Source organism: Bactrocera neohumeralis, unplaced genomic scaffold (assembly GCF_024586455.1).
Source record: "Bactrocera neohumeralis isolate Rockhampton unplaced genomic scaffold, APGP_CSIRO_Bneo_wtdbg2-racon-allhic-juicebox.fasta_v2 ctg1085, whole genome shotgun sequence".
Lineage (NCBI taxonomy): Eukaryota > Metazoa > Arthropoda > Insecta > Diptera > Tephritidae > Bactrocera > Bactrocera neohumeralis.
In genome coordinates, this window is record NW_026089637.1 from 1 (window position 1) to 7,274 (window position 7,274).

The window sequence follows — 7,274 nt, forward strand, 5'->3', positions numbered from 1 at the left end:
CCTTTTGGCCGGGAGGCAAACGGTGTCCGGTTTTGATGGTTTGAAGGGAAAGAGTGAAAAAGCGTAAGTTCATTCCAAACCGGGAGGCTATTTATGATAGGGCGTTTGGGAGGATATTTTTCGCGATAAATTTCATTGAACCCCTTTTTCAACATTTTTAAACGATAATCAAAAAAAATTTTTAATATTATGAGGGTCAAAAAAGCAATATCAATCAACTCCTTAACAGCGATGATGAGTTCCAATCCCCCGAAGGGAAAAAGTTCCAGATCAAAAGCAGGGGGATTGGTAACCGAAAATTTTCGAAGGGAGGGCCAGGCAGACCAAGGGAAAAATACAACTATTTAAAAGAGCGTATGACGAAAGAAGTACCAGAAACGGTAGAACAAGGGAAAAACCAATAAATAGTGGCATGCGCAGGAAGATGAATAAATCGTTAAAAAACGATACATGACAACTTGCGGAATTCCCAAAAGGGCAGAAAGCCGTCCCAAGGGGGGTTTTTGTTTTTAAAGAAAGACAAAAACGGAAAGTTGAACGTTTAAAGCAAGATTAGTTCAGGGGAAAGGCAAACTTAGGGTTTAAATTATAAAAAACATTTTCACCGGTGGTGCAAACAAATAAGAATGTTTTTTTACGAGGGAGTATGGTTTATACCCCCAAATAGACGTTTAAACAGGTATTTAAACAGCGATTTGTGTGATGAAATTTATATCAGCCAACCAGCGGGTTTGTAATAAACGTTATCCAAATCATTGGGTTAAAAAGGCATTGTAGGGATTAAACAGTTCGGCAAGGGAACATTAAGTAGATGGCATTTTAAAAGGGTATTGTTCCCAACCATGTTGGAAGTGTGTATGTAAAGCACTATGATGGTCACATGAATATTATAGATATATGTTGATGATCTGTTATGCGTGCTCTGATCCAAGCAAATACAACAAATAAAGAATTATTTCGAAAGAAATTAAAATAGGAAAAAGACCAGTTCAATTTTTTTTGAGCAGGGAAAACGTTGTGATGGTGAAACTGATCTATAAGGGGGGGAAAAAATTATATACAAAAGATTTTAAAGGGAAAATATGGAAAACAGTCGACCAATGCTACTCCACTAGATAGGGGACATCAAGAAATTGTAAAAAAGAAATGTAAGAAGGGCCCAATCAATGCAGTACCAATCATTAATAGGTTCAATGTCCACAAAAATGTCCGGGCCAGATATTTTGCACTGGGTGTGTAAAACGAAACGAAACAACGATCCACATTCAGAGCATAGGCGCAGCGAGATATTGGGTTTCCATGAATACTCAAGATAAGGGTTGCGGGATTATAACCGGCAAAGAAATCGAATGCTTGTCGATGCAGATTGGGGGATAGCAGCGAGGTAAATCGTATACGGGGATGCATTCATATTTGCGGGTGTTTTTCATATGAATCAAAGAAACAATGAGTTCAGCAGCACCAGGCCAAAATGGCCCTTGTCAGTCATAAAAAAAAGCAGTATTTTACGAACACTTTTGGGAGAAATGAACTGAATGCCAATGGCGACTGTGGTAATGGAGATAACCTCAGTGGTGAATCTTGTGAAAGAATCCGGTATCACGCAAGGACTAAACACACGACATAAAATATCATTACAAGGGATATTTATCGAGAGGCGGCATCGATCTCAAGATTGCTGCAGCAGTGACATGATTGCTGATATTTTGACGAAAAACTTATCAAAGCCTAGCCACGAGAAGTTAACAAGGATGCTAGGTTTAAAGTAATTAATTGAATTGTATTGTTTTTGTAATATGCATGAATATGAACGTTGAGAAGGCGTGTTGAAATGCAGTCCTGCATATAACAACGTACATATACATGCAACCCTGATGTACTTAAAATGAATTAGCATTGTAACTGAATTTTACACATCTACACATTTCTACACATTTTCTCACTCTTGTTTCAACCATCAAAGAATAAACACGTACTTTTAATAAAACTTTAACAAAATTTAACAAAAACAATTAAAATAGTGTGTTTTCTTTAAAGTTTATAGTGAAAGCTTTTAAATTGCATTTGAAAGTGTTCACTCTCAAAATAAAAGCTAAAGCTAAAGCTTTTAATTTGAGGTTGAATGTGTTAACTTTTAATTTAAATACAAACATTTTTAAATTGGGTTAAAAGTGTGAACTTTAAAATCAAAAGTGTTTATATTGTATTCGAGAATGCGCTTATTAAAATGTAAAGTTCAATACTGCTGGTTTTCATACATAAAAAATTTTAATTTTAAAGTTCCTTGTACTGGATTTAAAGCGACTTTAAAGTGTTTCTTTTCTGAGTGTAGTAATATTCAATAGTCTTGCATCCAGTTTTCCCGAGGTAATCACAGCATGCTTTTTATTCTTGACCCTTCCAGTTACAACCGCAACGGCAGAAAGAAGTTTTTCAAAATTAAAACTAATAAAAAATTACTTAAGAACTTCGATGGGACAAGAACGGCTGTCAGACATCTCACTATTGTCCATAGAGGCAGAAACTTTAGAAAAACTAAAATCATCATCAGCCATAAATGATTTAATAAATCAGTTTGCCGAAAAAAAGGCAAGGAGAGTGAATATTTAAAATTCGATTTTTATTTGTAAAATGGATAAATTATGTGATAAATAAATATTTCTTTTCACAATTTTTTTTTTTTTTGTGAAAAATCTTTACCTCATTATAAGGGCCTCCAAAAAAATTTTTATACGGGGCCCCGACAAGGCACGCTACGCCACTCTCTCTAAACACTTGTTCTTTCCACTAATAGTAAACCCAATTGGGGGCGCAACCGGGATAACAGAAAAAATTTATAACCAATAAAGTATATAACTAACCCTTTTTAAAGAACCAGATTTAGACATATAAATTTTTTTTGACACACGCTCTTTCTACTATTGGTAAACCCAACTGGGGGCTCAACCGGGATAACAGAAAAAATTTATTACCCTTAAAGTGGGTCACTGTAGGTCTTGACTCTTATTAATGAAGCAGGTTTGTTTTATGGAAATCTGTAAGTTCTTAACACTTGTTCTTTCCACTATTGGTAAACCCAATTGGGGGCTCGACCGAGATAACAGAAAAAATTTAAAACCATTAAAGTATATAATTGGCCCTTTTTAAAGAACCAGATTTAAACATATAAAGTTTGTTTTGACACACGCTCTTTCTACTATTGGTAAACCCAACTGGGGGCTCGACCGAGATAACAGAAAAAATTTATTACCAGATTTAAAGTGGGTCACTGTAGGTCTTGACTCTTATTAATGAAGCAGGTTTGTTTATGGAAATCTGTAAGTTCTTAACACTTGTTCTTTCCACTATTGGTAAACCCAATTGGGGGCTCGACCGAGATAACAGAAAAAATTTAAAACCATTAAAGTATATAATTGGCCCTTTTTAAAGAACCAGATTTAAACATATAAAGTTTGTTTTGACACACGCTCTTTCTACTATTGGTAAACCCAACTGGGGGCTCAACCGGGATAACAGAAAAATTTATTACCCTTAAAGTGGGTCACTGTAGGTCTTGACTCTTATTAATGAAGCAGGTTTGTTTATGGAAATCTGTAAGTTCTTAACACTTGTTCTTTCCACTATTGGTAAACCCAATTGGGGGCTCGACCGAGATAACAGAAAAACCATTTATATAATTGGCCCTTTTTAAAGAACCAGATTTAAACATATAAAGTTTGTTTTGGCTCTTTCTACTATTGGTAAACCCAACTGGGGGCTCAACTGGGATAACAGAAAAAATTAATGAAGCAGGTTTGTTTTATGGAAATCTGTAAGTTCTTAACACTTGTTCTTTCCACTATTGGTAAACCCAATTGGGGGCTCGACCGAGATAACAGAAAAAATTTAAAACCATTAAAGTATATAATTGGCCCTTTTTAAAGAACCAGATTTAAACATATAAAGTTTGTTTTGACACACGCTCTTTCTACTATTGGTAAACCCAACTGGGGGCTCAACCGGGATAACAGAAAAAATTTATTACCCTTAAAGTGGGTCACTGTAGGTCTTGACTCTTATTAATGAAGCAGGTTTGTTTTATGGAAATCTGTAAGTTCTTAACACTTGTTCTTTCCACTATTGGTAAACCCAATTGGGGGCTCGACCGAGATAACAGAAAAAATTTAAAACCATTAAAGTATATAATTGGCCCTTTTTAAAGAACCAGATTTAAACATATAAAGTTTGTTTTGACACACGCTCTTTCTACTATTGGTAAACCCAACTGGGGGCTCAACCGGGATAACAGAAAAAATTTATTACCCTTAAAGTGGGTCACTGTAGGTCTTGACTCTTATTAATGAAGCAGGTTTGTTTTATGGAAATCTGTAAGTTCTTAACACTTGTTCTTTCCACTATTGGTAAACCCAATTGGGGGCTCGACCGAGATAACAGAAAAAATTTAAAACCATTAAAGTATATAATTGGCCCTTTTTAAAGAACCAGATTTAAACATATAAAGTTTGTTTTGACACACGCTCTTTCTACTATTGGTAAACCCAACTGGGGGCTCAACCGGGATAACAGAAAAAATTTAAAACCATTAAAGTGGGTCACTGTAGGCCTTGACTCTTATTAATGAAGCAGGTTTGTTTTATGGAAATCTGTAAGTTCTTAACACTTGTTCTTTCCACTATTGGTAAACCCAATTGGGGGCTCGACCGAGATAACAGAAAAAATTTATAACCATTAAAGAATATAACTGACCCTTTTTAAAGAACCAGATTTAAACATATAAAGTTTGTTTTGACACACGCTCTTTCTACTATTGGTAAACCTAACTGGGGGCTCAACCGGGATAACAGAAAAATTTATTACCCTTAAAGTGGGTCACTGTAGGTCTTGACTCTTATTAATGAAGCAGGTTTGTTTTATGGAAATTTGTAAGTTCTTAACACTTGTTCTTTCCACTATTGGTAAACCCAATTGGGGGCTCGACCGAGATAACCGAAAAAATTTATTACCCTTAAAGTGGGTCACTGTAGGTCTTGACCTTATTAATGAAGCAGGATTTAAAATATGTAAGTTCTTAACACTTGTTCTTTCCACTATTGGTAAACCAAACTGGGGGCTCAACCGGGATAACAGAAAAAATTTATTACCCTTAAAGTGGGTCACTGTAGGTCTTGACTCTTATTAATGAAGCAGGTTTGTTTTATGGAAATCTGTAAGTTCTTAACACTTGTTCTTTCCACTATTGGTAAACCCAATTGGGGGCTCGACCGAGATAACAGAAAAAATTTAAAACCATTAAAGAATATAACTGACCCTTTTTAAAGAACCAGATTTAAACATATAAAGTTTGTTTTGACACACGCTCTTTCTACTATTGGTAAACCCAACTGGGGGCTCAACCGGGATAACAGAAAAAATTTATTACCCTTAAAGTGGGTCACTGTAGGTCTTGACTCTTATTAATGAAGCAGGTTTGTTTTATGGAAATCTGTAAGTTCTTAACACTTGTTCTTTCCACTATTGGTAAACCCAATTGGGGGCTCGACCGAGATAACAGAAAAAATTTAAAACCATTAAAGTATATAATTGGCCCTTTTTAAAGACCAGATTTAAACATATAAAGATTTTTTTTATAAAAAAAATAATGTAAGTTACCATAAGACTCATGAAAACAAGTTCATTTCCATTTGAAATAAACCATTTGTAATAAACCCAAAGAAATTTATTTTTTATAATTGGTGCCCCCACGTTATAAGCAAGATGGCAATAGTTGTGAGCAATGAGCAAGGACGTAGCCAGGTAGGTGCAGGGGTGGGCAGCTGCCCCACCCCCCCTTCAGATTGAAAAATTATTATTATCATTATTATTCATTATTAGATTTGTTTTTTTTAAGAGGTTTTAAAATTTTAATCAGTTGGTTGACGATAGCCTCAGCTGGAAGTTACATTTTTATGCATTTATTTATTAAATACGCAACATTCATAATAGCTGAATGATCTGAGCGCCATCTGACGCATTATTGTCACAACTCATTGACATTGTCAGCCGTTAATACAAAGCACAATGATAACTATCGATAGTTTTGTCATCTTTAGATCACAAGCAAAACATGTGGCTTTCAAACAAGTGCAAAAATTAAGCTTACATGTTTACAAGTTTACAAGTGCAAAATTTATGGATATAAGAAATTTTCTTCAAAAAAGTAAGCATTTATAAATGGGTTATAAACTTTTGATTGTCTACTATTGCTAGATATAGAACTATCTTTACCGCGTTTAGCTGTAAAACAAAAACATAGAAGCAATCCTCAATCAAACAACGAAGATGAGTACTGCCGACGCAGTATTGTGATTCCATATCTTGACTCCTTAACAGCTTCGTTTAAAATAAGATTTGCCCGTGAAAAAACTCCAGCATTTGCGCTATCTCGGTTGCATCCATTGTATATGCTCAAAAGTTCAATTGAAGCCGTTTTTGAAAACTCGAAACTATTCGAAAAGCATTACGATTTAGATGTCAGCAATGAATTGAAACTTTGGTACAATTTATGGAAAAATAAAAATTTATCAGAAATGGAATTAAGAGAAATTGAAGTTGTTGAATTGATCAAACTTCTTCTTCTTAATTGGCGTAGACACCGCTTACGCGATTATAGCCGAGTTAACAACAGCGCGCCAGTCGTTTCTTCTTTTTGCTACGTGGCGCCAATTGGATATTCCAAGCGAAGCCAGGTCCTTCTACACTTGGTCCTTCCAACGGAGTGGAGGTCTTCCTCTTCCTCTGCTTCCCCGGCGGGTACTGCGTCGAATACTTTCAGAGCTGGAGTGTTTTCATCCATCCGGACAACATGACCTAGCCAGCGTAGCCGCTGTCTTTTAATTCGCTGAACTATGTCAATGTCGTCATATATCTCGTACAGCTCATCGTTCCATCGGATGCGATATTCGCCGTGGCCAATGCGCAAAGGACCATAAATCTTTCGCAGAATTTTTCTCTCGCAATCTCGTAACGTCGACTCATCGGTTGCTGTCATCGCCCAAGCCTCTGCACCATATAGCAGGACGGGAATTATGAGCGACTTATAGAGTTTAGCTTTTGTTCGTCGAGAGGACTTTACTTTTCAATTGCCTACTCAGTCCGAAGTAGCACCTGTTGGCAAGAGTAATCCTGCGTTGGATTTCCAGGCTGACATTATTAGTGGTGTTAATGCTGGTTCCTAAATAGACGAAATTATCTACAACTTCAAAGTTATGACTGTCAACAGTGACGTGAGAGCCAAG

The 7,274-nt window shown here is 35.9% G+C and overlaps 1 long non-coding RNA gene across 2 annotated transcripts; it reads right to left on the reverse strand.

The window, feature by feature from the left end:
• Positions 1 to 3,269: 3,269 nt before the first annotated feature.
• LOC126766417 (uncharacterized) lies at positions 3,270 to 5,720 on the reverse strand. 2 transcript variants are annotated; one of them, XR_007668866.1, is made up of 3 exons: positions 5,089 to 5,720; positions 3,893 to 4,804; positions 3,270 to 3,530 (listed from the first exon to the last, which is right to left on the reverse strand). It is a non-coding gene; the product is annotated as an uncharacterized LOC126766417 (long non-coding RNA). The 2 variants fall into 2 exon arrangements; XR_007668865.1 differs by having other exon boundaries at positions 3,893 to 4,816; positions 5,100 to 5,718.
• Between the last annotated feature and the right edge of the window lie 1,554 nt (positions 5,721 to 7,274).